Genomic DNA, 21,544 nt, shown 5'->3' with positions numbered 1-21,544 from the left:
GCAATCGGACATTTTCTTTCATCTTGTCTTTATCGGTTGAGAACCAGTGTATTCAACATATTATGGCCATTGCCGAGTGAATGCTGTAGCGCTTCCCGACAAGTCGGGTTCGGATCCTCTGTCAACTTCCACGCAGGGTGATGATCTTTTGGTCATCACACTCGCCTGCTGAAATCGGCGCTGCCTTTTCGTAGTAGTAAAAGACTAGTGGCCCGTGGGGGGATCGAACCCACGACCTTCGCGTTATTAGCACGACGCTCTAACCAACTGAGCTAACGGGCCTCGGCAGATGCAGTTGCTCAGCCCTGCGCTGGAAACGTATGGCATGAAGCCGTACACCATTTCTATGGTCGTCGGACGTCTGCTTCCCTCGTCTATATTCTGCTGACGGTCACGAAACAGTAGCTATATTGCGAGCAGGACGGGAAACGGCAGCTCGGTCAGCTCAAACTTGTCACAGTTCGTGTGGAAAAAATTCCGTTCCGGTACCGGGAATCGAACCCGGGCCTCCTGGGTGAAAGCCAGGTATCCTAGCTACTAGACCACACCGGATGTGGGGGTGTCTTCGCCGGTTCGGACGGTCGCTTGTCGCATTTCGTGTCGTGTCCCGCGTCGGCGCCCTTCTCTCTTTGCGAGCGTCTTTGCGCTTACTCACTGGCAAGGCGCGCACCTCAAACGTCTCAGAGCAATGCTTTTGGCTTCATGCTGTGCTGGGAGAAGAGGGAAAGGGAAGCTGTAAGTAGCAGTAACAGGGAGTAAACATTTTCCCGCTGAAGCGTTGAAACCGTTGTGGATAACAAACAAGAAATAAGTTGGTGCCCTAGCAACAGCATCACCATCAGTCACAGAAAATTAAATGCCCCGGGTGAGGATCGAACTCACGACCTTAAGATTATGAGACTTACGCGCTGCCTACTGCGCTACCGAGGCACGGGCGAACCGTTTTTCCTGGAAACTGGGTAAGTACCATACCCAATGTTAGACGTAAAGACACTGTACTTCCTGGATAACGTGTTCTGTTGCTAGACGTGCATTGCCGGCCCAGTTGATTGCGGTGTTGCTGCAGCTTTTGCAAACGATAGGCAGCACTCCTTGTCGTTAACGTTCAGTGCCTCGGAGGCACCTGGACATAGCAAATTGTGAGGCCAGGCCGACGCTAGTCTGTAGAACATGATGCGAGCGTCCTAGTGGGGACCCGCGAGTGCTGCGTTCTCGGTTCTTCTCAAGGGAATCCAGCTATACATTCTTGTGGATCGTGCATCTCAAGAGCGCAAGCAGCACGGCAGCATTATCGCGGGAACAGCAAAACGATGCATCGGCCGGGAATCGAACCCGGGCCGCCCGCGTGGCAGGCGAGCATTCTACCACTGAACCACCGATGCTCGGGCCAGTAGTAACTTCACGCTGCTTGCCGAGCAGATGTCTCAAGGGAAAGTGGGACTGCCGTCAAGCGCCGTAGCATTCTGTCGAGAAGATGCTGCAGGCGCTGAATCCTGCACTGCACTGCTTAAATATGCCGCCAGAACGCGGTCCTCTGCGTACTCTTGCGTCGCCGGTGCCGGCACCGACTCTTGCCAAAGGATGCGAAATGTGCGCGGATACGCCGTCCGAATGCGGCTGGATGTTCTCCCCTAGCCTACCTCGAAATGCGCCTGCCAGGTACGATCACCTTCGGCCGCTGCCGACAGGCGGGAAGCCGACACAGCGCGGCGTCGGGGCGCTTCCTTGTGCGGTGGTGGTGTAATGGTCAGCATAGTTGCCTTCCAAGCAGTTGATCCGGGTTCGATTCCCGGCCACCGCAACAGGCTTTTTAATTTCGCGTATGAGTACTTTCGCCACGTGCCCTTAAATTAATGTTTTTTTTCCCCCTTCTTACTCGCTGCAGACCAGCCTATAGTGTGTCTCGACTTGTCTCGACTTTGCTCAGCTGACGCGAGAGCTGACGCTCTCAAATCGGCCTATATCAAAACGACAAGCACGAGAAACGACTGAGAGAGGTAAGGAGAGGCGAGGCGATGGGCACACAGCACTCCCCCTTCCTTTCACGGTGGCGTGTCCATGACCGAATCGGGTTGTAGCTCCAAAAACAAAGGAGAAAGAAAAAACAGGAAGTAAAACTGCCAACGGTACCCTGTGTCCCCATGCGCTCACCCGCCCAAGTACTGACAAGGGCCAAAGTTGTTACAAATCGGCAATCGGACATTTTCTTTCATCTTGTCTTTATCGGTTGAGAACCAGTGTATTCAACATATTATGGCCATTGCCGAGTGAATGCTGTAGCGCTTCCCGACAAGTCGGGTTCGGATCCTCTGTCAACTTCCACGCAGGGTGATGATCTTTTGGTCATCACACTCGCCTGCTGAAATCGGCGCTGCCTTTTCGTAGTAGTAAAAGACTAGTGGCCCGTGGGGGGATCGAACCCACGACCTTCGCGTTATTAGCACGACGCTCTAACCAACTGAGCTAACGGGCCTCGGCAGATGCAGTTGCTCAGCCCTGCGCTGGAAACGTATGGCATGAAGCCGTACACCATTTCTATGGTCGTCGGACGTCTGCTTCCCTCGTCTATATTCTGCTGACGGTCACGAAACAGTAGCTATATTGCGAGCAGGACGGGAAACGGCAGCTCGGTCAGCTCAAACTTGTCACAGTTCGTGTGGAAAAAATTCCGTTCCGGTACCGGGAATCGAACCCGGGCCTCCTGGGTGAAAGCCAGGTATCCTAGCTACTAGACCACACCGGATGTGGGGGTGTCTTCGCCGGTTCGGACGGTCGCTTGTCGCATTTCGTGTCGTGTCCCGCGTCGGCGCCCTTCTCTCTTTGCGAGCGTCTTTGCGCTTACTCACTGGCAAGGCGCGCACCTCAAACGTCTCAGAGCAATGCTTTTGGCTTCATGCTGTGCTGGGAGAAGAGGGAAAGGGAAGCTGTAAGTAGCAGTAACAGGGAGTAAACATTTTCCCGCTGAAGCGTTGAAACCGTTGTGGATAACAAACAAGAAATAAGTTGGTGCCCTAGCAACAGCATCACCATCAGTCACAGAAAATTAAATGCCCCGGGTGAGGATCGAACTCACGACCTTAAGATTATGAGACTTACGCGCTGCCTACTGCGCTACCGAGGCACGGGCGAACCGTTTTTCCTGGAAACTGGGTAAGTACCATACCCAATGTTAGACGTAAAGACACTGTACTTCCTGGATAACGTGTTCTGTTGCTAGACGTGCATTGCCGGCCCAGTTGATTGCGGTGTTGCTGCAGCTTTTGCAAACGATAGGCAGCACTCCTTGTCGTTAACGTTCAGTGCCTCGGAGGCACCTGGACATAGCAAATTGTGAGGCCAGGCCGACGCTAGTCTGTAGAACATGATGCGAGCGTCCTAGTGGGGACCCGCGAGTGCTGCGTTCTCGGTTCTTCTCAAGGGAATCCAGCTATACATTCTTGTGGATCGTGCATCTCAAGAGCGCAAGCAGCACGGCAGCATTATCGCGGGAACAGCAAAACGATGCATCGGCCGGGAATCGAACCCGGGCCGCCCGCGTGGCAGGCGAGCATTCTACCACTGAACCACCGATGCTCGGGCCAGTAGTAACTTCACGCTGCTTGCCGAGCAGATGTCTCAAGGGAAAGTGGGACTGCCGTCAAGCGCCGTAGCATTCTGTCGAGAAGATGCTGCAGGCGCTGAATCCTGCACTGCACTGCTTAAATATGCCGCCAGAACGCGGTCCTCTGCGTACTCTTGCGTCGCCGGTGCCGGCACCGACTCTTGCCAAAGGATGCGAAATGTGCGCGGATACGCCGTCCGAATGCGGCTGGATGTTCTCCCCTAGCCTACCTCGAAATGCGCCTGCCAGGTACGATCACCTTCGGCCGCTGCCGACAGGCGGGAAGCCGACACAGCGCGGCGTCGGGGCGCTTCCTTGTGCGGTGGTGGTGTAATGGTCAGCATAGTTGCCTTCCAAGCAGTTGATCCGGGTTCGATTCCCGGCCACCGCAACAGGCTTTTTAATTTCGCGTATGAGTACTTTCGCCACGTGCCCTTAAATTAATGTTTTTTTTCCCCCTTCTTACTCGCTGCAGACCAGCCTATAGTGTGTCTCGACTTGTCTCGACTTTGCTCAGCTGACGCGAGAGCTGACGCTCTCAAATCGGCCTATATCAAAACGACAAGCACGAGAAACGACTGAGAGAGGTAAGGAGAGGCGAGGCGATGGGCACACAGCACTCCCCCTTCCTTTCACGGTGGCGTGTCCATGACCGAATCGGGTTGTAGCTCCAAAAACAAAGGAGAAAGAAAAAACAGGAAGTAAAACTGCCAACGGTACCCTGTGTCCCCATGCGCTCACCCGCCCAAGTACTGACAAGGGCCAAAGTTGTTACAAATCGGCAATCGGACATTTTCTTTCATCTTGTCTTTATCGGTTGAGAACCAGTGTATTCAACATATTATGGCCATTGCCGAGTGAATGCTGTAGCGCTTCCCGACAAGTCGGGTTCGGATCCTCTGTCAACTTCCACGCAGGGTGATGATCTTTTGGTCATCACACTCGCCTGCTGAAATCGGCGCTGCCTTTTCGTAGTAGTAAAAGACTAGTGGCCCGTGGGGGGATCGAACCCACGACCTTCGCGTTATTAGCACGACGCTCTAACCAACTGAGCTAACGGGCCTCGGCAGATGCAGTTGCTCAGCCCTGCGCTGGAAACGTATGGCATGAAGCCGTACACCATTTCTATGGTCGTCGGACGTCTGCTTCCCTCGTCTATATTCTGCTGACGGTCACGAAACAGTAGCTATATTGCGAGCAGGACGGGAAACGGCAGCTCGGTCAGCTCAAACTTGTCACAGTTCGTGTGGAAAAAATTCCGTTCCGGTACCGGGAATCGAACCCGGGCCTCCTGGGTGAAAGCCAGGTATCCTAGCTACTAGACCACACCGGATGTGGGGGTGTCTTCGCCGGTTCGGACGGTCGCTTGTCGCATTTCGTGTCGTGTCCCGCGTCGGCGCCCTTCTCTCTTTGCGAGCGTCTTTGCGCTTACTCACTGGCAAGGCGCGCACCTCAAACGTCTCAGAGCAATGCTTTTGGCTTCATGCTGTGCTGGGAGAAGAGGGAAAGGGAAGCTGTAAGTAGCAGTAACAGGGAGTAAACATTTTCCCGCTGAAGCGTTGAAACCGTTGTGGATAACAAACAAGAAATAAGTTGGTGCCCTAGCAACAGCATCACCATCAGTCACAGAAAATTAAATGTCCCGGGTGAGGATCGAACTCACGACCTTAAGATTATGAGACTTACGCGCTGCCTACTGCGCTACCGAGGCACGGGCGAACCGTTTTTCCTGGAAACTGGGTAAGTACCATACCCAATGTTAGACGTAAAGACACTGTACTTCCTGGATAACGTGTTCTGTTGCTAGACGTGCATTGCCGGCCCAGTTGATTGCGGTGTTGCTGCAGCTTTTGCAAACGATAGGCAGCACTCCTTGTCGTTAACGTTCAGTGCCTCGGAGGCACCTGGACATAGCAAATTGTGAGGCCAGGCCGACGCTAGTCTGTAGAACATGATGCGAGCGTCCTAGTGGGGACCCGCGAGTGCTGCGTTCTCGGTTCTTCTCAAGGGAATCCAGCTATACATTCTTGTGGATCGTGCATCTCAAGAGCGCAAGCAGCACGGCAGCATTATCGCGGGAACAGCAAAACGATGCATCGGCCGGGAATCGAACCCGGGCCGCCCGCGTGGCAGGCGAGCATTCTACCACTGAACCACCGATGCTCGGGCCAGTAGTAACTTCACGCTGCTTGCCGAGCAGATGTCTCAAGGGAAAGTGGGACTGCCGTCAAGCGCCGTAGCATTCTGTCGAGAAGATGCTGCAGGCGCTGAATCCTGCACTGCACTGCTTAAATATGCCGCCAGAACGCGGTCCTCTGCGTACTCTTGCGTCGCCGGTGCCGGCACCGACTCTTGCCAAAGGATGCGAAATGTGCGCGGATACGCCGTCCGAATGCGGCTGGATGTTCTCCCCTAGCCTACCTCGAAATGCGCCTGCCAGGTACGATCACCTTCGGCCGCTGCCGACAGGCGGGAAGCCGACACAGCGCGGCGTCGGGGCGCTTCCTTGTGCGGTGGTGGTGTAATGGTCAGCATAGTTGCCTTCCAAGCAGTTGATCCGGGTTCGATTCCCGGCCACCGCAACAGGCTTTTTAATTTCGCGTATGAGTACTTTCGCCACGTGCCCTTAAATTAATGTTTTTTTTCCCCCTTCTTACTCGCTGCAGACCAGCCTATAGTGTGTCTCGACTTGTCTCGACTTTGCTCAGCTGACGCGAGAGCTGACGCTCTCAAATCGGCCTATATCAAAACGACAAGCACGAGAAACGACTGAGAGAGGTAAGGAGAGGCGAGGCGATGGGCACACAGCACTCCCCCTTCCTTTCACGGTGGCGTGTCCATGACCGAATCGGGTTGTAGCTCCAAAAACAAAGGAGAAAGAAAAAACAGGAAGTAAAACTGCCAACGGTACCCTGTGTCCCCACGCGCTCACCCGCCCAAGTACTGACAAGGGCCAAAGTTGTTACAAATCGGCAATCGGACATTTTCTTTCATCTTGTCTTTATCGGTTGAGAACCAGTGTATTCAACATATTATGGCCATTGCCGAGTGAATGCTGTAGCGCTTCCCGACAAGTCGGGTTCGGATCCTCTGTCAACTTCCACGCAGGGTGATGATCTTTTGGTCATCACACTCGCCTGCTGAAATCGGCGCTGCCTTTTCGTAGTAGTAAAAGACTAGTGGCCCGTGGGGGGATCGAACCCACGACCTTCGCGTTATTAGCACGACGCTCTAACCAACTGAGCTAACGGGCCTCGGCAGATGCAGTTGCTCAGCCCTGCGCTGGAAACGTATGGCATGAAGCCGTACACCATTTCTATGGTCGTCGGACGTCTGCTTCCCTCGTCTATATTCTGCTGACGGTCACGAAACAGTAGCTATATTGCGAGCAGGACGGGAAACGGCAGCTCGGTCAGCTCAAACTTGTCACAGTTCGTGTGGAAAAAATTCCGTTCCGGTACCGGGAATCGAACCCGGGCCTCCTGGGTGAAAGCCAGGTATCCTAGCTACTAGACCACACCGGATGTGGGGGTGTCTTCGCCGGTTCGGACGGTCGCTTGTCGCATTTCGTGTCGTGTCCCGCGTCGGCGCCCTTCTCTCTTTGCGAGCGTCTTTGCGCTTACTCACTGGCAAGGCGCGCACCTCAAACGTCTCAGAGCAATGCTTTTGGCTTCATGCTGTGCTGGGAGAAGAGGGAAAGGGAAGCTGTAAGTAGCAGTAACAGGGAGTAAACATTTTCCCGCTGAAGCGTTGAAACCGTTGTGGATAACAAACAAGAAATAAGTTGGTGCCCTAGCAACAGCATCACCATCAGTCACAGAAAATTAAATGCCCCGGGTGAGGATCGAACTCACGACCTTAAGATTATGAGACTTACGCGCTGCCTACTGCGCTACCGAGGCACGGGCGAACCGTTTTTCCTGGAAACTGGGTAAGTACCATACCCAATGTTAGACGTAAAGACACTGTACTTCCTGGATAACGTGTTCTGTTGCTAGACGTGCATTGCCGGCCCAGTTGATTGCGGTGTTGCTGCAGCTTTTGCAAACGATAGGCAGCACTCCTTGTCGTTAACGTTCAGTGCCTCGGAGGCACCTGGACATAGCAAATTGTGAGGCCAGGCCGACGCTAGTCTGTAGAACATGATGCGAGCGTCCTAGTGGGGACCCGCGAGTGCTGCGTTCTCGGTTCTTCTCAAGGGAATCCAGCTATACATTCTTGTGGATCGTGCATCTCAAGAGCGCAAGCAGCACGGCAGCATTATCGCGGGAACAGCAAAACGATGCATCGGCCGGGAATCGAACCCGGGCCGCCCGCGTGGCAGGCGAGCATTCTACCACTGAACCACCGATGCTCGGGCCAGTAGTAACTTCACGCTGCTTGCCGAGCAGATGTCTCAAGGGAAAGTGGGACTGCCGTCAAGCGCCGTAGCATTCTGTCGAGAAGATGCTGCAGGCGCTGAATCCTGCACTGCACTGCTTAAATATGCCGCCAGAACGCGGTCCTCTGCGTACTCTTGCGTCGCCGGTGCCGGCACCGACTCTTGCCAAAGGATGCGAAATGTGCGCGGATACGCCGTCCGAATGCGGCTGGATGTTCTCCCCTAGCCTACCTCGAAATGCGCCTGCCAGGTACGATCACCTTCGGCCGCTGCCGACAGGCGGGAAGCCGACACAGCGCGGCGTCGGGGCGCTTCCTTGTGCGGTGGTGGTGTAATGGTCAGCATAGTTGCCTTCCAAGCAGTTGATCCGGGTTCGATTCCCGGCCACCGCAACAGGCTTTTTAATTTCGCGTATGAGTACTTTCGCCACGTGCCCTTAAATTAATGTTTTTTTTCCCCCTTCTTACTCGCTGCAGACCAGCCTATAGTGTGTCTCGACTTGTCTCGACTTTGCTCAGCTGACGCGAGAGCTGACGCTCTCAAATCGGCCTATATCAAAACGACAAGCACGAGAAACGACTGAGAGAGGTAAGGAGAGGCGAGGCGATGGGCACACAGCACTCCCCCTTCCTTTCACGGTGGCGTGTCCATGACCGAATCGGGTTGTAGCTCCAAAAACAAAGGAGAAAGAAAAAACAGGAAGTAAAACTGCCAACGGTACCCTGTGTCCCCATGCGCTCACCCGCCCAAGTACTGACAAGGGCCAAAGTTGTTACAAATCGGCAATCGGACATTTTCTTTCATCTTGTCTTTATCGGTTGAGAACCAGTGTATTCAACATATTATGGCCATTGCCGAGTGAATGCTGTAGCGCTTCCCGACAAGTCGGGTTCGGATCCTCTGTCAACTTCCACGCAGGGTGATGATCTTTTGGTCATCACACTCGCCTGCTGAAATCGGCGCTGCCTTTTCGTAGTAGTAAAAGACTAGTGGCCCGTGGGGGGATCGAACCCACGACCTTCGCGTTATTAGCACGACGCTCTAACCAACTGAGCTAACGGGCCTCGGCAGATGCAGTTGCTCAGCCCTGCGCTGGAAACGTATGGCATGAAGCCGTACACCATTTCTATGGTCGTCGGACGTCTGCTTCCCTCGTCTATATTCTGCTGACGGTCACGAAACAGTAGCTATATTGCGAGCAGGACGGGAAACGGCAGCTCGGTCAGCTCAAACTTGTCACAGTTCGTGTGGAAAAAATTCCGTTCCGGTACCGGGAATCGAACCCGGGCCTCCTGGGTGAAAGCCAGGTATCCTAGCTACTAGACCACACCGGATGTGGGGGTGTCTTCGCCGGTTCGGACGGTCGCTTGTCGCATTTCGTGTCGTGTCCCGCGTCGGCGCCCTTCTCTCTTTGCGAGCGTCTTTGCGCTTACTCACTGGCAAGGCGCGCACCTCAAACGTCTCAGAGCAATGCTTTTGGCTTCATGCTGTGCTGGGAGAAGAGGGAAAGGGAAGCTGTAAGTAGCAGTAACAGGGAGTAAACATTTTCCCGCTGAAGCGTTGAAACCGTTGTGGATAACAAACAAGAAATAAGTTGGTGCCCTAGCAACAGCATCACCATCAGTCACAGAAAATTAAATGTCCCGGGTGAGGATCGAACTCACGACCTTAAGATTATGAGACTTACGCGCTGCCTACTGCGCTACCGAGGCACGGGCGAACCGTTTTTCCTGGAAACTGGGTAAGTACCATACCCAATGTTAGACGTAAAGACACTGTACTTCCTGGATAACGTGTTCTGTTGCTAGACGTGCATTGCCGGCCCAGTTGATTGCGGTGTTGCTGCAGCTTTTGCAAACGATAGGCAGCACTCCTTGTCGTTAACGTTCAGTGCCTCGGAGGCACCTGGACATAGCAAATTGTGAGGCCAGGCCGACGCTAGTCTGTAGAACATGATGCGAGCGTCCTAGTGGGGACCCGCGAGTGCTGCGTTCTCGGTTCTTCTCAAGGGAATCCAGCTATACATTCTTGTGGATCGTGCATCTCAAGAGCGCAAGCAGCACGGCAGCATTATCGCGGGAACAGCAAAACGATGCATCGGCCGGGAATCGAACCCGGGCCGCCCGCGTGGCAGGCGAGCATTCTACCACTGAACCACCGATGCTCGGGCCAGTAGTAACTTCACGCTGCTTGCCGAGCAGATGTCTCAAGGGAAAGTGGGACTGCCGTCAAGCGCCGTAGCATTCTGTCGAGAAGATGCTGCAGGCGCTGAATCCTGCACTGCACTGCTTAAATATGCCGCCAGAACGCGGTCCTCTGCGTACTCTTGCGTCGCCGGTGCCGGCACCGACTCTTGCCAAAGGATGCGAAATGTGCGCGGATACGCCGTCCGAATGCGGCTGGATGTTCTCCCCTAGCCTACCTCGAAATGCGCCTGCCAGGTACGATCACCTTCGGCCGCTGCCGACAGGCGGGAAGCCGACACAGCGCGGCGTCGGGGCGCTTCCTTGTGCGGTGGTGGTGTAATGGTCAGCATAGTTGCCTTCCAAGCAGTTGATCCGGGTTCGATTCCCGGCCACCGCAACAGGCTTTTTAATTTCGCGTATGAGTACTTTCGCCACGTGCCCTTAAATTAATGTTTTTTTTCCCCCTTCTTACTCGCTGCAGACCAGCCTATAGTGTGTCTCGACTTGTCTCGACTTTGCTCAGCTGACGCGAGAGCTGACGCTCTCAAATCGGCCTATATCAAAACGACAAGCACGAGAAACGACTGAGAGAGGTAAGGAGAGGCGAGGCGATGGGCACACAGCACTCCCCCTTCCTTTCACGGTGGCGTGTCCATGACCGAATCGGGTTGTAGCTCCAAAAACAAAGGAGAAAGAAAAAACAGGAAGTAAAACTGCCAACGGTACCCTGTGTCCCCACGCGCTCACCCGCCCAAGTACTGACAAGGGCCAAAGTTGTTACAAATCGGCAATCGGACATTTTCTTTCATCTTGTCTTTATCGGTTGAGAACCAGTGTATTCAACATATTATGGCCATTGCCGAGTGAATGCTGTAGCGCTTCCCGACAAGTCGGGTTCGGATCCTCTGTCAACTTCCACGCAGGGTGATGATCTTTTGGTCATCACACTCGCCTGCTGAAATCGGCGCTGCCTTTTCGTAGTAGTAAAAGACTAGTGGCCCGTGGGGGGATCGAACCCACGACCTTCGCGTTATTAGCACGACGCTCTAACCAACTGAGCTAACGGGCCTCGGCAGATGCAGTTGCTCAGCCCTGCGCTGGAAACGTATGGCATGAAGCCGTACACCATTTCTATGGTCGTCGGACGTCTGCTTCCCTCGTCTATATTCTGCTGACGGTCACGAAACAGTAGCTATATTGCGAGCAGGACGGGAAACGGCAGCTCGGTCAGCTCAAACTTGTCACAGTTCGTGTGGAAAAAATTCCGTTCCGGTACCGGGAATCGAACCCGGGCCTCCTGGGTGAAAGCCAGGTATCCTAGCTACTAGACCACACCGGATGTGGGGGTGTCTTCGCCGGTTCGGACGGTCGCTTGTCGCATTTCGTGTCGTGTCCCGCGTCGGCGCCCTTCTCTCTTTGCGAGCGTCTTTGCGCTTACTCACTGGCAAGGCGCGCACCTCAAACGTCTCAGAGCAATGCTTTTGGCTTCATGCTGTGCTGGGAGAAGAGGGAAAGGGAAGCTGTAAGTAGCAGTAACAGGGAGTAAACATTTTCCCGCTGAAGCGTTGAAACCGTTGTGGATAACAAACAAGAAATAAGTTGGTGCCCTAGCAACAGCATCACCATCAGTCACAGAAAATTAAATGCCCCGGGTGAGGATCGAACTCACGACCTTAAGATTATGAGACTTACGCGCTGCCTACTGCGCTACCGAGGCACGGGCGAACCGTTTTTCCTGGAAACTGGGTAAGTACCATACCCAATGTTAGACGTAAAGACACTGTACTTCCTGGATAACGTGTTCTGTTGCTAGACGTGCATTGCCGGCCCAGTTGATTGCGGTGTTGCTGCAGCTTTTGCAAACGATAGGCAGCACTCCTTGTCGTTAACGTTCAGTGCCTCGGAGGCACCTGGACATAGCAAATTGTGAGGCCAGGCCGACGCTAGTCTGTAGAACATGATGCGAGCGTCCTAGTGGGGACCCGCGAGTGCTGCGTTCTCGGTTCTTCTCAAGGGAATCCAGCTATACATTCTTGTGGATCGTGCATCTCAAGAGCGCAAGCAGCACGGCAGCATTATCGCGGGAACAGCAAAACGATGCATCGGCCGGGAATCGAACCCGGGCCGCCCGCGTGGCAGGCGAGCATTCTACCACTGAACCACCGATGCTCGGGCCAGTAGTAACTTCACGCTGCTTGCCGAGCAGATGTCTCAAGGGAAAGTGGGACTGCCGTCAAGCGCCGTAGCATTCTGTCGAGAAGATGCTGCAGGCGCTGAATCCTGCACTGCACTGCTTAAATATGCCGCCAGAACGCGGTCCTCTGCGTACTCTTGCGTCGCCGGTGCCGGCACCGACTCTTGCCAAAGGATGCGAAATGTGCGCGGATACGCCGTCCGAATGCGGCTGGATGTTCTCCCCTAGCCTACCTCGAAATGCGCCTGCCAGGTACGATCACCTTCGGCCGCTGCCGACAGGCGGGAAGCCGACACAGCGCGGCGTCGGGGCGCTTCCTTGTGCGGTGGTGGTGTAATGGTCAGCATAGTTGCCTTCCAAGCAGTTGATCCGGGTTCGATTCCCGGCCACCGCAACAGGCTTTTTAATTTCGCGTATGAGTACTTTCGCCACGTGCCCTTAAATTAATGTTTTTTTTCCCCCTTCTTACTCGCTGCAGACCAGCCTATAGTGTGTCTCGACTTGTCTCGACTTTGCTCAGCTGACGCGAGAGCTGACGCTCTCAAATCGGCCTATATCAAAACGACAAGCACGAGAAACGACTGAGAGAGGTAAGGAGAGGCGAGGCGATGGGCACACAGCACTCCCCCTTCCTTTCACGGTGGCGTGTCCATGACCGAATCGGGTTGTAGCTCCAAAAACAAAGGAGAAAGAAAAAACAGGAAGTAAAACTGCCAACGGTACCCTGTGTCCCCATGCGCTCACCCGCCCAAGTACTGACAAGGGCCAAAGTTGTTACAAATCGGCAATCGGACATTTTCTTTCATCTTGTCTTTATCGGTTGAGAACCAGTGTATTCAACATATTATGGCCATTGCCGAGTGAATGCTGTAGCGCTTCCCGACAAGTCGGGTTCGGATCCTCTGTCAACTTCCACGCAGGGTGATGATCTTTTGGTCATCACACTCGCCTGCTGAAATCGGCGCTGCCTTTTCGTAGTAGTAAAAGACTAGTGGCCCGTGGGGGGATCGAACCCACGACCTTCGCGTTATTAGCACGACGCTCTAACCAACTGAGCTAACGGGCCTCGGCAGATGCAGTTGCTCAGCCCTGCGCTGGAAACGTATGGCATGAAGCCGTACACCATTTCTATGGTCGTCGGACGTCTGCTTCCCTCGTCTATATTCTGCTGACGGTCACGAAACAGTAGCTATATTGCGAGCAGGACGGGAAACGGCAGCTCGGTCAGCTCAAACTTGTCACAGTTCGTGTGGAAAAAATTCCGTTCCGGTACCGGGAATCGAACCCGGGCCTCCTGGGTGAAAGCCAGGTATCCTAGCTACTAGACCACACCGGATGTGGGGGTGTCTTCGCCGGTTCGGACGGTCGCTTGTCGCATTTCGTGTCGTGTCCCGCGTCGGCGCCCTTCTCTCTTTGCGAGCGTCTTTGCGCTTACTCACTGGCAAGGCGCGCACCTCAAACGTCTCAGAGCAATGCTTTTGGCTTCATGCTGTGCTGGGAGAAGAGGGAAAGGGAAGCTGTAAGTAGCAGTAACAGGGAGTAAACATTTTCCCGCTGAAGCGTTGAAACCGTTGTGGATAACAAACAAGAAATAAGTTGGTGCCCTAGCAACAGCATCACCATCAGTCACAGAAAATTAAATGTCCCGGGTGAGGATCGAACTCACGACCTTAAGATTATGAGACTTACGCGCTGCCTACTGCGCTACCGAGGCACGGGCGAACCGTTTTTCCTGGAAACTGGGTAAGTACCATACCCAATGTTAGACGTAAAGACACTGTACTTCCTGGATAACGTGTTCTGTTGCTAGACGTGCATTGCCGGCCCAGTTGATTGCGGTGTTGCTGCAGCTTTTGCAAACGATAGGCAGCACTCCTTGTCGTTAACGTTCAGTGCCTCGGAGGCACCTGGACATAGCAAATTGTGAGGCCAGGCCGACGCTAGTCTGTAGAACATGATGCGAGCGTCCTAGTGGGGACCCGCGAGTGCTGCGTTCTCGGTTCTTCTCAAGGGAATCCAGCTATACATTCTTGTGGATCGTGCATCTCAAGAGCGCAAGCAGCACGGCAGCATTATCGCGGGAACAGCAAAACGATGCATCGGCCGGGAATCGAACCCGGGCCGCCCGCGTGGCAGGCGAGCATTCTACCACTGAACCACCGATGCTCGGGCCAGTAGTAACTTCACGCTGCTTGCCGAGCAGATGTCTCAAGGGAAAGTGGGACTGCCGTCAAGCGCCGTAGCATTCTGTCGAGAAGATGCTGCAGGCGCTGAATCCTGCACTGCACTGCTTAAATATGCCGCCAGAACGCGGTCCTCTGCGTACTCTTGCGTCGCCGGTGCCGGCACCGACTCTTGCCAAAGGATGCGAAATGTGCGCGGATACGCCGTCCGAATGCGGCTGGATGTTCTCCCCTAGCCTACCTCGAAATGCGCCTGCCAGGTACGATCACCTTCGGCCGCTGCCGACAGGCGGGAAGCCGACACAGCGCGGCGTCGGGGCGCTTCCTTGTGCGGTGGTGGTGTAATGGTCAGCATAGTTGCCTTCCAAGCAGTTGATCCGGGTTCGATTCCCGGCCACCGCAACAGGCTTTTTAATTTCGCGTATGAGTACTTTCGCCACGTGCCCTTAAATTAATGTTTTTTTTCCCCCTTCTTACTCGCTGCAGACCAGCCTATAGTGTGTCTCGACTTGTCTCGACTTTGCTCAGCTGACGCGAGAGCTGACGCTCTCAAATCGGCCTATATCAAAACGACAAGCACGAGAAACGACTGAGAGAGGTAAGGAGAGGCGAGGCGATGGGCACACAGCACTCCCCCTTCCTTTCACGGTGGCGTGTCCATGACCGAATCGGGTTGTAGCTCCAAAAACAAAGGAGAAAGAAAAAACAGGAAGTAAAACTGCCAACGGTACCCTGTGTCCCCACGCGCTCACCCGCCCAAGTACTGACAAGGGCCAAAGTTGTTACAAATCGGCAATCGGACATTTTCTTTCATCTTGTCTTTATCGGTTGAGAACCAGTGTATTCAACATATTATGGCCATTGCCGAGTGAATGCTGTAGCGCTTCCCGACAAGTCGGGTTCGGATCCTCTGTCAACTTCCACGCAGGGTGATGATCTTTTGGTCATCACACTCGCCTGCTGAAATCGGCGCTGCCTTTTCGTAGTAGTAAAAGACTAGTGGCCCGTGGGGGGATCGAACCCACGACCTTCGCGTTATTAGCACGACGCTCTAACCAACTGAGCTAACGGGCCTCGGCAGATGCAGTTGCTCAGCCCTGCGCTGGAAACGTATGGCATGAAGCCGTACACCATTTCTATGGTCGTCGGACGTCTGCTTCCCTCGTCTATATTCTGCTGACGGTCACGAAACAGTAGCTATATTGCGAGCAGGACGGGAAACGGCAGCTCGGTCAGCTCAAACTTGTCACAGTTCGTGTGGAAAAAATTCCGTTCCGGTACCGGGAATCGAACCCGGGCCTCCTGGGTGAAAGCCAGGTATCCTAGCTACTAGACCACACCGGATGTGGGGGTGTCTTCGCCGGTTCGGACGGTCGCTTGTCGCATTTCGTGTCGTGTCCCGCGTCGGCGCCCTTCTCTCTTTGCGAGCGTCTTTGCGCTTACTCACTGGCAAGGCGCGCACCTCAAACGTCTCAGAGCAATGCTTTTGGCTTCATGCTGTGCTGGGAGAAGAGGGAAAGGGAAGCTGTAAGTAGCAGTAACAGGGAGTAAACATTTTCCCGCTGAAGCGTTGAAACCGTTGTGGATAACAAACAAGAAATAAGTTGGTGCCCTAGCAACAGCATCACCATCAGTCACAGAAAATTAAATGCCCCGGGTGAGGATCGAACTCACGACCTTAAGATTATGAGACTTACGCGCTGCCTACTGCGCTACCGAGGCACGGGCGAACCGTTTTTCCTGGAAACTGGGTAAGTACCATACCCAATGTTAGACGTAAAGACACTGTACTTCCTGGATAACGTGTTCTGTTGCTAGACGTGCATTGCCGGCCCAGTTGATTGCGGTGTTGCTGCAGCTTTTGCAAACGATAGGCAGCACTCCTTGTCGTTAACGTTCAGTGCCTCGGAGGCACCTGGACATAGCAAATTGTGAGGCCAGGCCGACGCTAGTCTGTAGAACATGATGCGAGCGTCCTAGTGGGGACCCGCGAGTGCTGCGTTCTCGGTTCTTCTCAAGGGAATCCAGCTATACATTCTTGTGGATCGTGCATCTCAAGAGCGCAAGCAGCACGGCAGCATTATCGCGGGAACAGCAAAACGATGCATCGGCCGGGAATCGAACCCGGGCCGCCCGCGTGGCAGGCGAGCATTCTACCACTGAACCACCGATGCTCGGGCCAGTAGTAACTTCACGCTGCTTGCCGAGCAGATGTCTCAAGGGAAAGTGGGACTGCCGTCAAGCGCCGTAGCATTCTGTCGAGAAGATGCTGCAGGCGCTGAATCCTGCACTGCACTGCTTAAATATGCCGCCAGAACGCGGTCCTCTGCGTACTCTTGCGTCGCCGGTGCCGGCACCGACTCTTGCCAAAGGATGCGAAATGTGCGCGGATACGCCGTCCGAATGCGGCTGGATGTTCTCCCCTAGCCTACCTCGAAATGCGCCTGCCAGGTACGATCACCTTCGGCCGCTGCCGACAGGCGGGAAGCCGACACAGCGCGGCGTCGGGGCGCTTCCTTGTGCGGTGGTGGTGTAATGGTCAGCATAGTTGCCTTCCAAGCAGTTGATCCGGGTTCGATTCCCGGCCACCGCAACAGGCTTTTTAATTTCGCGTATGAGTACTTTCGCCACGTGCCCTTAAATTAATGTTTTTTTTCCCCCTTCTTACTCGCTGCAGACCAGCCTATAGTGTGTCTCGACTTGTCTCGACTTTGCTCAGCTGACGCGAGAGCTGACGCTCTCAAATCGGCCTATATCAAAACGACAAGCACGAGAAACGACTGAGAGAGGTAAGGAGAGGCGAGGCGATGGGCACACAGCACTCCCCCTTCCTTTCACGGTGGCGTGTCCATGACCGAATCGGGTTGTAGCTCCAAAAACAAAGGAGAAAGAAAAAACAGGAAGTAAAACTGCCAACGGTACCCTGTGTCCCCATGCGCTCACCCGCCCAAGTACTGACAAGGGCCAAAGTTGTTACAAATCGGCAATCGGACATTTTCTTTCATCTTGTCTTTATCGGTTGAGAACCAGTGTATTCAACATATTATGGCCATTGCCGAGTGAATGCTGTAGCGCTTCCCGACAAGTCGGGTTCGGATCCTCTGTCAACTTCCACGCAGGGTGATGATCTTTTGGTCATCACACTCGCCTGCTGAAATCGGCGCTGCCTTTTCGTAGTAGTAAAAGACTAGTGGCCCGTGGGGGGATCGAACCCACGACCTTCGCGTTATTAGCACGACGCTCTAACCAACTGAGCTAACGGGCCTCGGCAGATGCAGTTGCTCAGCCCTGCGCTGGAAACGTATGGCATGAAGCCGTACACCATTTCTATGGTCGTCGGACGTCTGCTTCCCTCGTCTATATTCTGCTGACGGTCACGAAACAGTAGCTATATTGCGAGCAGGACGGGAAACGGCAGCTCGGTCAGCTCAAACTTGTCACAGTTCGTGTGGAAAAAATTCCGTTCCGGTACCGGGAATCGAACCCGGGCCTCCTGGGTGAAAGCCAGGTATCCTAGCTACTAGACCACACCGGATGTGGGGGTGTCTTCGCCGGTTCGGACGGTCGCTTGTCGCATTTCGTGTCGTGTCCCGCGTCGGCGCCCTTCTCTCTTTGCGAGCGTCTTTGCGCTTACTCACTGGCAAGGCGCGCACCTCAAACGTCTCAGAGCAATGCTTTTGGCTTCATGCTGTGCTGGGAGAAGAGGGAAAGGGAAGCTGTAAGTAGCAGTAACAGGGAGTAAACATTTTCCCGCTGAAGCGTTGAAACCGTTGTGGATAACAAACAAGAAATAAGTTGGTGCCCTAGCAACAGCATCACCATCAGTCACAGAAAATTAAATGCCCCGGGTGAGGATCGAACTCACGACCTTAAGATTATGAGACTTACGCGCTGCCTACTGCGCTACCGAGGCACGGGCGAACCGTTTTTCCTGGAAACTGGGTAAGTACCATACCCAATGTTAGACGTAAAGACACTGTACTTCCTGGATAACGTGTTCTGTTGCTAGACGTGCATTGCCGGCCCAGTTGATTGCGGTGTTGCTGCAGCTTTTGCAAACGATAGGCAGCACTCCTTGTCGTTAACGTTCAGTGCCTCGGAGGCACCTGGACATAGCAAATTGTGAGGCCAGGCCGACGCTAGTCTGTAGAACATGATGCGAGCGTCCTAGTGGGGACCCGCGAGTGCTGCGTTCTCGGTTCTTCTCAAGGGAATCCAGCTATACATTCTTGTGGATCGTGCATCTCAAGAGCGCAAGCAGCACGGCAGCATTATCGCGGGAACAGCAAAACGATGCATCGGCCGGGAATCGAACCCGGGCCGCCCGCGTGGCAGGCGAGCATTCTACCACTGAACCACCGATGCTCGGGCCAGTAGTAACTTCACGCTGCTTGCCGAGCAGATGTCTCAAGGGAAAGTGGGACTGCCGTCAAGCGCCGTAGCATTCTGTCGAGAAGATGCTGCAGGCGCTGAATCCTGCACTGCACTGCTTAAATATGCCGCCAGAACGCGGTCCTCTGCGTACTCTTGCGTCGCCGGTGCCGGCACCGACTCTTGCCAAAGGATGCGAAATGTGCGCGGATACGCCGTCCGAATGCGGCTGGATGTTCTCCCCTAGCCTACCTCGAAATGCGCCTGCCAGGTACGATCACCTTCGGCCGCTGCCGACAGGCGGGAAGCCGACACAGCGCGGCGTCGGGGCGCTTCCTTGTGCGGTGGTGGTGTAATGGTCAGCATAGTTGCCTTCCAAGCAGTTGATCCGGGTTCGATTCCCGGCCACCGCAACAGGCTTTTTAATTTCGCGTATGAGTACTTTCGCCACGTGCCCTTAAATTAATGTTTTTTTTCCCCCTTCTTACTCGCTGCAGACCAGCCTATAGTGTGTCTCGACTTGTCTCGACTTTGCTCAGCTGACGCGAGAGCTGACGCTCTCAAATCGGCCTATATCAAAACGACAAGCACGAGAAACGACTGAGAGAGGTAAGGAGAGGCGAGGCGATGGGCACACAGCACTCCCCCTTCCTTTCACGGTGGCGTGTCCATGACCGAATCGGGTTGTAGCTCCAAAAACAAAGGAGAAAGAAAAAACAGGAAGTAAAACTGCCAACGGTACCCTGTGTCCCCATGCGCTCACCCGCCCAAGTACTGACAAGGGCCAAAGTTGTTACAAATCGGCAATCGGACATTTTCTTTCATCTTGTCTTTATCGGTTGAGAACCAGTGTATTCAACATATTATGGCCATTGCCGAGTGAATGCTGTAGCGCTTCCCGACAAGTCGGGTTCGGATCCTCTGTCAACTTCCACGCAGGGTGATGATCTTTTGGTCATCACACTCGCCTGCTGAAATCGGCGCTGCCTTTTCGTAGTAGTAAAAGACTAGTGGCCCGTGGGGGGATCGAACCCACGACCTTCGCGTTATTAGCACGACGCTCTAACCAACTGAGCTAACGGGCCTCGGCAGATGCAGTTGCTCAGCCCTGCGCTGGAAACGTATGGCATGAAGCCGTACACCATTTCTATGGTCGTCGGACGTCTGCTTCCCTCGTCTATATTCTGCTGACGGTCACGAAACAGTAGCTATATTGCGAGCAGGACGGGAAACGGCAGCTCGGTCAGCTCAAACTTGTCACAGTTCGTGTGGAAAAAATTCCGTTCCGGTACCGGGAATCGAACCCGGGCCTCCTGGGTGAAAGCCAGGTATCCTAGCTACTAGACCACACCGGATGTGGGGGTGTCTTCGCCGGTTCGGACGGTCGCTTGTCGCATTTCGTGTCGTGTCCCGCGTCGGCGCCCTTCTCTCTTTGCGAGCGTCTTTGCGCTTACTCACTGGCAAGGCGCGCACCTCAAACGTCTCAGAGCAATGCTTTTGGCTTCATGCTGTGCTGGGAGAAGAGGGAAAGGGAAGCTGTAAGTAGCAGTAACAGGGAGTAAACATTTTCCCGCTGAAGCGTTGAAACCGTTGTGGATAACAAACAAGAAATAAGTTGGTGCCCTAGCAACAGCATCACCATCAGTCACAGAAAATTAAATGTCCCGGGTGAGGATCGAACTCACGACCTTAAGATTATGAGACTTACGCGCTGCCTACTGCGCTACCGAGGCACGGGCGAACCGTTTTTCCTGGAAACTGGGTAAGTACCATACCCAATGTTAGACGTAAAGACACTGTACTTCCTGGATAACGTGTTCTGTTGCTAGACGTGCATTGCCGGCCCAGTTGATTGCGGTGTTGCTGCAGCTTTTGCAAACGATAGGCAGCACTCCTTGTCGTTAACGTTCAGTGCCTCGGAGGCACCTGGACATAGCAAATTGTGAGGCCAGGCCGACGCTAGTCTGTAGAACATGATGCGAGCGTCCTAGTGGGGACCCGCGAGTGCTGCGTTCTCGGTTCTTCTCAAGGGAATCCAGCTATACATTCTTGTGGATCGTGCATCTCAAGAGCGCAAGCAGCACGGCAGCATTATCGCGGGAACAGCAAAACGATGCATCGGCCGGGAATCGAACCCGGGCCGCCCGCGTGGCAGGCGAGCATTCTACCACTGAACCACCGATGCTCGGGCCAGTAGTAACTTCACGCTGCTTGCCGAGCAGATGTCTCAAGGGAAAGTGGGACTGCCGTCAAGCGCCGTAGCATTCTGTCGAGAAGATGCTGCAGGCGCTGAATCCTGCACTGCACTGCTTAAATATGCCGCCAGAACGCGGTCCTCTGCGTACTCTTGCGTCGCCGGTGCCGGCACCGACTCTTGCCAAAGGATGCGAAATGTGCGCGGATACGCCGTCCGAATGCGGCTGGATGTTCTCCCCTAGCCTACCTCGAAATGCGCCTGCCAGGTACGATCACCTTCGGCCGCTGCCGACAGGCGGGAAGCCGACACAGCGCGGCGTCGGGGCGCTTCCTTGTGCGGTGGTGGTGTAATGGTCAGCATAGTTGCCTTCCAAGCAGTTGATCCGGGTTCGATTCCCGGCCACCGCAACAGGCTTTTTAATTTCGCGTATG

At 54.3% G+C, this 21,544-nt stretch overlaps 50 non-coding genes across 50 annotated transcripts; 10 read left to right on the top strand and 40 right to left on the bottom strand.

Moving 5' to 3' along the window:
• Positions 1-208: 208 nt before the first annotated feature.
• On the bottom strand, positions 209-282 carry Trnai-aau (transfer RNA isoleucine (anticodon AAU)). Its single transcript has one exon. It is a non-coding gene; the product is annotated as a tRNA-Ile (tRNA).
• A 198-nt stretch (positions 283-480) lies between these two features.
• Positions 481-552, bottom strand: Trnae-uuc (transfer RNA glutamic acid (anticodon UUC)). The gene has a single exon. It is a non-coding gene; the product is annotated as a tRNA-Glu (tRNA).
• Positions 553-857: 305 nt separating this feature from the next.
• Positions 858-930, bottom strand: Trnam-cau (transfer RNA methionine (anticodon CAU)). Its single transcript has one exon. It is a non-coding gene; the product is annotated as a tRNA-Met (tRNA).
• A 381-nt stretch (positions 931-1,311) lies between these two features.
• Positions 1,312-1,382, bottom strand: Trnag-gcc (transfer RNA glycine (anticodon GCC)). The gene has a single exon. It is a non-coding gene; the product is annotated as a tRNA-Gly (tRNA).
• A 347-nt stretch (positions 1,383-1,729) lies between these two features.
• Trnag-ucc (transfer RNA glycine (anticodon UCC)) lies at positions 1,730-1,801 on the top strand. The gene has a single exon. It is a non-coding gene; the product is annotated as a tRNA-Gly (tRNA).
• A 598-nt stretch (positions 1,802-2,399) lies between these two features.
• On the bottom strand, positions 2,400-2,473 carry Trnai-aau (transfer RNA isoleucine (anticodon AAU)). Its single transcript has one exon. It is a non-coding gene; the product is annotated as a tRNA-Ile (tRNA).
• Positions 2,474-2,671: 198 nt separating this feature from the next.
• Trnae-uuc (transfer RNA glutamic acid (anticodon UUC)) lies at positions 2,672-2,743 on the bottom strand. Its single transcript has one exon. It is a non-coding gene; the product is annotated as a tRNA-Glu (tRNA).
• A 305-nt stretch (positions 2,744-3,048) lies between these two features.
• Positions 3,049-3,121, bottom strand: Trnam-cau (transfer RNA methionine (anticodon CAU)). Its single transcript has one exon. It is a non-coding gene; the product is annotated as a tRNA-Met (tRNA).
• Positions 3,122-3,502: 381 nt separating this feature from the next.
• Positions 3,503-3,573, bottom strand: Trnag-gcc (transfer RNA glycine (anticodon GCC)). Its single transcript has one exon. It is a non-coding gene; the product is annotated as a tRNA-Gly (tRNA).
• A 347-nt stretch (positions 3,574-3,920) lies between these two features.
• Positions 3,921-3,992, top strand: Trnag-ucc (transfer RNA glycine (anticodon UCC)). The gene has a single exon. It is a non-coding gene; the product is annotated as a tRNA-Gly (tRNA).
• Positions 3,993-4,590: 598 nt separating this feature from the next.
• Positions 4,591-4,664, bottom strand: Trnai-aau (transfer RNA isoleucine (anticodon AAU)). The gene has a single exon. It is a non-coding gene; the product is annotated as a tRNA-Ile (tRNA).
• A 198-nt stretch (positions 4,665-4,862) lies between these two features.
• On the bottom strand, positions 4,863-4,934 carry Trnae-uuc (transfer RNA glutamic acid (anticodon UUC)). Its single transcript has one exon. It is a non-coding gene; the product is annotated as a tRNA-Glu (tRNA).
• A 305-nt stretch (positions 4,935-5,239) lies between these two features.
• Trnam-cau (transfer RNA methionine (anticodon CAU)) lies at positions 5,240-5,312 on the bottom strand. Its single transcript has one exon. It is a non-coding gene; the product is annotated as a tRNA-Met (tRNA).
• A 381-nt stretch (positions 5,313-5,693) lies between these two features.
• Positions 5,694-5,764, bottom strand: Trnag-gcc (transfer RNA glycine (anticodon GCC)). Its single transcript has one exon. It is a non-coding gene; the product is annotated as a tRNA-Gly (tRNA).
• Positions 5,765-6,111: 347 nt separating this feature from the next.
• On the top strand, positions 6,112-6,183 carry Trnag-ucc (transfer RNA glycine (anticodon UCC)). Its single transcript has one exon. It is a non-coding gene; the product is annotated as a tRNA-Gly (tRNA).
• A 598-nt stretch (positions 6,184-6,781) lies between these two features.
• Positions 6,782-6,855, bottom strand: Trnai-aau (transfer RNA isoleucine (anticodon AAU)). The gene has a single exon. It is a non-coding gene; the product is annotated as a tRNA-Ile (tRNA).
• Positions 6,856-7,053: 198 nt separating this feature from the next.
• Trnae-uuc (transfer RNA glutamic acid (anticodon UUC)) lies at positions 7,054-7,125 on the bottom strand. The gene has a single exon. It is a non-coding gene; the product is annotated as a tRNA-Glu (tRNA).
• Positions 7,126-7,430: 305 nt separating this feature from the next.
• Positions 7,431-7,503, bottom strand: Trnam-cau (transfer RNA methionine (anticodon CAU)). Its single transcript has one exon. It is a non-coding gene; the product is annotated as a tRNA-Met (tRNA).
• A 381-nt stretch (positions 7,504-7,884) lies between these two features.
• On the bottom strand, positions 7,885-7,955 carry Trnag-gcc (transfer RNA glycine (anticodon GCC)). Its single transcript has one exon. It is a non-coding gene; the product is annotated as a tRNA-Gly (tRNA).
• A 347-nt stretch (positions 7,956-8,302) lies between these two features.
• Trnag-ucc (transfer RNA glycine (anticodon UCC)) lies at positions 8,303-8,374 on the top strand. Its single transcript has one exon. It is a non-coding gene; the product is annotated as a tRNA-Gly (tRNA).
• Positions 8,375-8,972: 598 nt separating this feature from the next.
• Positions 8,973-9,046, bottom strand: Trnai-aau (transfer RNA isoleucine (anticodon AAU)). Its single transcript has one exon. It is a non-coding gene; the product is annotated as a tRNA-Ile (tRNA).
• Positions 9,047-9,244: 198 nt separating this feature from the next.
• Positions 9,245-9,316, bottom strand: Trnae-uuc (transfer RNA glutamic acid (anticodon UUC)). The gene has a single exon. It is a non-coding gene; the product is annotated as a tRNA-Glu (tRNA).
• A 305-nt stretch (positions 9,317-9,621) lies between these two features.
• Positions 9,622-9,694, bottom strand: Trnam-cau (transfer RNA methionine (anticodon CAU)). The gene has a single exon. It is a non-coding gene; the product is annotated as a tRNA-Met (tRNA).
• Positions 9,695-10,075: 381 nt separating this feature from the next.
• Trnag-gcc (transfer RNA glycine (anticodon GCC)) lies at positions 10,076-10,146 on the bottom strand. Its single transcript has one exon. It is a non-coding gene; the product is annotated as a tRNA-Gly (tRNA).
• Positions 10,147-10,493: 347 nt separating this feature from the next.
• Trnag-ucc (transfer RNA glycine (anticodon UCC)) lies at positions 10,494-10,565 on the top strand. The gene has a single exon. It is a non-coding gene; the product is annotated as a tRNA-Gly (tRNA).
• Positions 10,566-11,163: 598 nt separating this feature from the next.
• Trnai-aau (transfer RNA isoleucine (anticodon AAU)) lies at positions 11,164-11,237 on the bottom strand. The gene has a single exon. It is a non-coding gene; the product is annotated as a tRNA-Ile (tRNA).
• Positions 11,238-11,435: 198 nt separating this feature from the next.
• Positions 11,436-11,507, bottom strand: Trnae-uuc (transfer RNA glutamic acid (anticodon UUC)). The gene has a single exon. It is a non-coding gene; the product is annotated as a tRNA-Glu (tRNA).
• A 305-nt stretch (positions 11,508-11,812) lies between these two features.
• Trnam-cau (transfer RNA methionine (anticodon CAU)) lies at positions 11,813-11,885 on the bottom strand. Its single transcript has one exon. It is a non-coding gene; the product is annotated as a tRNA-Met (tRNA).
• Positions 11,886-12,266: 381 nt separating this feature from the next.
• Positions 12,267-12,337, bottom strand: Trnag-gcc (transfer RNA glycine (anticodon GCC)). Its single transcript has one exon. It is a non-coding gene; the product is annotated as a tRNA-Gly (tRNA).
• A 347-nt stretch (positions 12,338-12,684) lies between these two features.
• Trnag-ucc (transfer RNA glycine (anticodon UCC)) lies at positions 12,685-12,756 on the top strand. The gene has a single exon. It is a non-coding gene; the product is annotated as a tRNA-Gly (tRNA).
• Positions 12,757-13,354: 598 nt separating this feature from the next.
• Trnai-aau (transfer RNA isoleucine (anticodon AAU)) lies at positions 13,355-13,428 on the bottom strand. The gene has a single exon. It is a non-coding gene; the product is annotated as a tRNA-Ile (tRNA).
• A 198-nt stretch (positions 13,429-13,626) lies between these two features.
• Trnae-uuc (transfer RNA glutamic acid (anticodon UUC)) lies at positions 13,627-13,698 on the bottom strand. The gene has a single exon. It is a non-coding gene; the product is annotated as a tRNA-Glu (tRNA).
• A 305-nt stretch (positions 13,699-14,003) lies between these two features.
• Trnam-cau (transfer RNA methionine (anticodon CAU)) lies at positions 14,004-14,076 on the bottom strand. Its single transcript has one exon. It is a non-coding gene; the product is annotated as a tRNA-Met (tRNA).
• Positions 14,077-14,457: 381 nt separating this feature from the next.
• Positions 14,458-14,528, bottom strand: Trnag-gcc (transfer RNA glycine (anticodon GCC)). The gene has a single exon. It is a non-coding gene; the product is annotated as a tRNA-Gly (tRNA).
• Positions 14,529-14,875: 347 nt separating this feature from the next.
• On the top strand, positions 14,876-14,947 carry Trnag-ucc (transfer RNA glycine (anticodon UCC)). Its single transcript has one exon. It is a non-coding gene; the product is annotated as a tRNA-Gly (tRNA).
• A 598-nt stretch (positions 14,948-15,545) lies between these two features.
• Positions 15,546-15,619, bottom strand: Trnai-aau (transfer RNA isoleucine (anticodon AAU)). The gene has a single exon. It is a non-coding gene; the product is annotated as a tRNA-Ile (tRNA).
• A 198-nt stretch (positions 15,620-15,817) lies between these two features.
• Positions 15,818-15,889, bottom strand: Trnae-uuc (transfer RNA glutamic acid (anticodon UUC)). The gene has a single exon. It is a non-coding gene; the product is annotated as a tRNA-Glu (tRNA).
• Positions 15,890-16,194: 305 nt separating this feature from the next.
• On the bottom strand, positions 16,195-16,267 carry Trnam-cau (transfer RNA methionine (anticodon CAU)). Its single transcript has one exon. It is a non-coding gene; the product is annotated as a tRNA-Met (tRNA).
• A 381-nt stretch (positions 16,268-16,648) lies between these two features.
• Trnag-gcc (transfer RNA glycine (anticodon GCC)) lies at positions 16,649-16,719 on the bottom strand. Its single transcript has one exon. It is a non-coding gene; the product is annotated as a tRNA-Gly (tRNA).
• Positions 16,720-17,066: 347 nt separating this feature from the next.
• Positions 17,067-17,138, top strand: Trnag-ucc (transfer RNA glycine (anticodon UCC)). Its single transcript has one exon. It is a non-coding gene; the product is annotated as a tRNA-Gly (tRNA).
• Positions 17,139-17,736: 598 nt separating this feature from the next.
• Positions 17,737-17,810, bottom strand: Trnai-aau (transfer RNA isoleucine (anticodon AAU)). Its single transcript has one exon. It is a non-coding gene; the product is annotated as a tRNA-Ile (tRNA).
• A 198-nt stretch (positions 17,811-18,008) lies between these two features.
• On the bottom strand, positions 18,009-18,080 carry Trnae-uuc (transfer RNA glutamic acid (anticodon UUC)). Its single transcript has one exon. It is a non-coding gene; the product is annotated as a tRNA-Glu (tRNA).
• A 305-nt stretch (positions 18,081-18,385) lies between these two features.
• Positions 18,386-18,458, bottom strand: Trnam-cau (transfer RNA methionine (anticodon CAU)). The gene has a single exon. It is a non-coding gene; the product is annotated as a tRNA-Met (tRNA).
• A 381-nt stretch (positions 18,459-18,839) lies between these two features.
• Trnag-gcc (transfer RNA glycine (anticodon GCC)) lies at positions 18,840-18,910 on the bottom strand. Its single transcript has one exon. It is a non-coding gene; the product is annotated as a tRNA-Gly (tRNA).
• Positions 18,911-19,257: 347 nt separating this feature from the next.
• Trnag-ucc (transfer RNA glycine (anticodon UCC)) lies at positions 19,258-19,329 on the top strand. The gene has a single exon. It is a non-coding gene; the product is annotated as a tRNA-Gly (tRNA).
• Positions 19,330-19,927: 598 nt separating this feature from the next.
• Trnai-aau (transfer RNA isoleucine (anticodon AAU)) lies at positions 19,928-20,001 on the bottom strand. Its single transcript has one exon. It is a non-coding gene; the product is annotated as a tRNA-Ile (tRNA).
• A 198-nt stretch (positions 20,002-20,199) lies between these two features.
• On the bottom strand, positions 20,200-20,271 carry Trnae-uuc (transfer RNA glutamic acid (anticodon UUC)). The gene has a single exon. It is a non-coding gene; the product is annotated as a tRNA-Glu (tRNA).
• A 305-nt stretch (positions 20,272-20,576) lies between these two features.
• Positions 20,577-20,649, bottom strand: Trnam-cau (transfer RNA methionine (anticodon CAU)). Its single transcript has one exon. It is a non-coding gene; the product is annotated as a tRNA-Met (tRNA).
• A 381-nt stretch (positions 20,650-21,030) lies between these two features.
• Trnag-gcc (transfer RNA glycine (anticodon GCC)) lies at positions 21,031-21,101 on the bottom strand. Its single transcript has one exon. It is a non-coding gene; the product is annotated as a tRNA-Gly (tRNA).
• A 347-nt stretch (positions 21,102-21,448) lies between these two features.
• Trnag-ucc (transfer RNA glycine (anticodon UCC)) lies at positions 21,449-21,520 on the top strand. Its single transcript has one exon. It is a non-coding gene; the product is annotated as a tRNA-Gly (tRNA).
• Positions 21,521-21,544: the final 24 nt, after the last annotated feature.

Source organism: Schistocerca nitens, unplaced genomic scaffold (genome assembly GCF_023898315.1).
Source record: "Schistocerca nitens isolate TAMUIC-IGC-003100 unplaced genomic scaffold, iqSchNite1.1 HiC_scaffold_226, whole genome shotgun sequence".
Taxonomy (NCBI): Eukaryota; Metazoa; Arthropoda; class Insecta; order Orthoptera; family Acrididae; genus Schistocerca; species Schistocerca nitens.
Note: the sequence above shows the minus strand (reverse complement) of the source record. Positions and strands in the feature narration are given on the sequence as shown.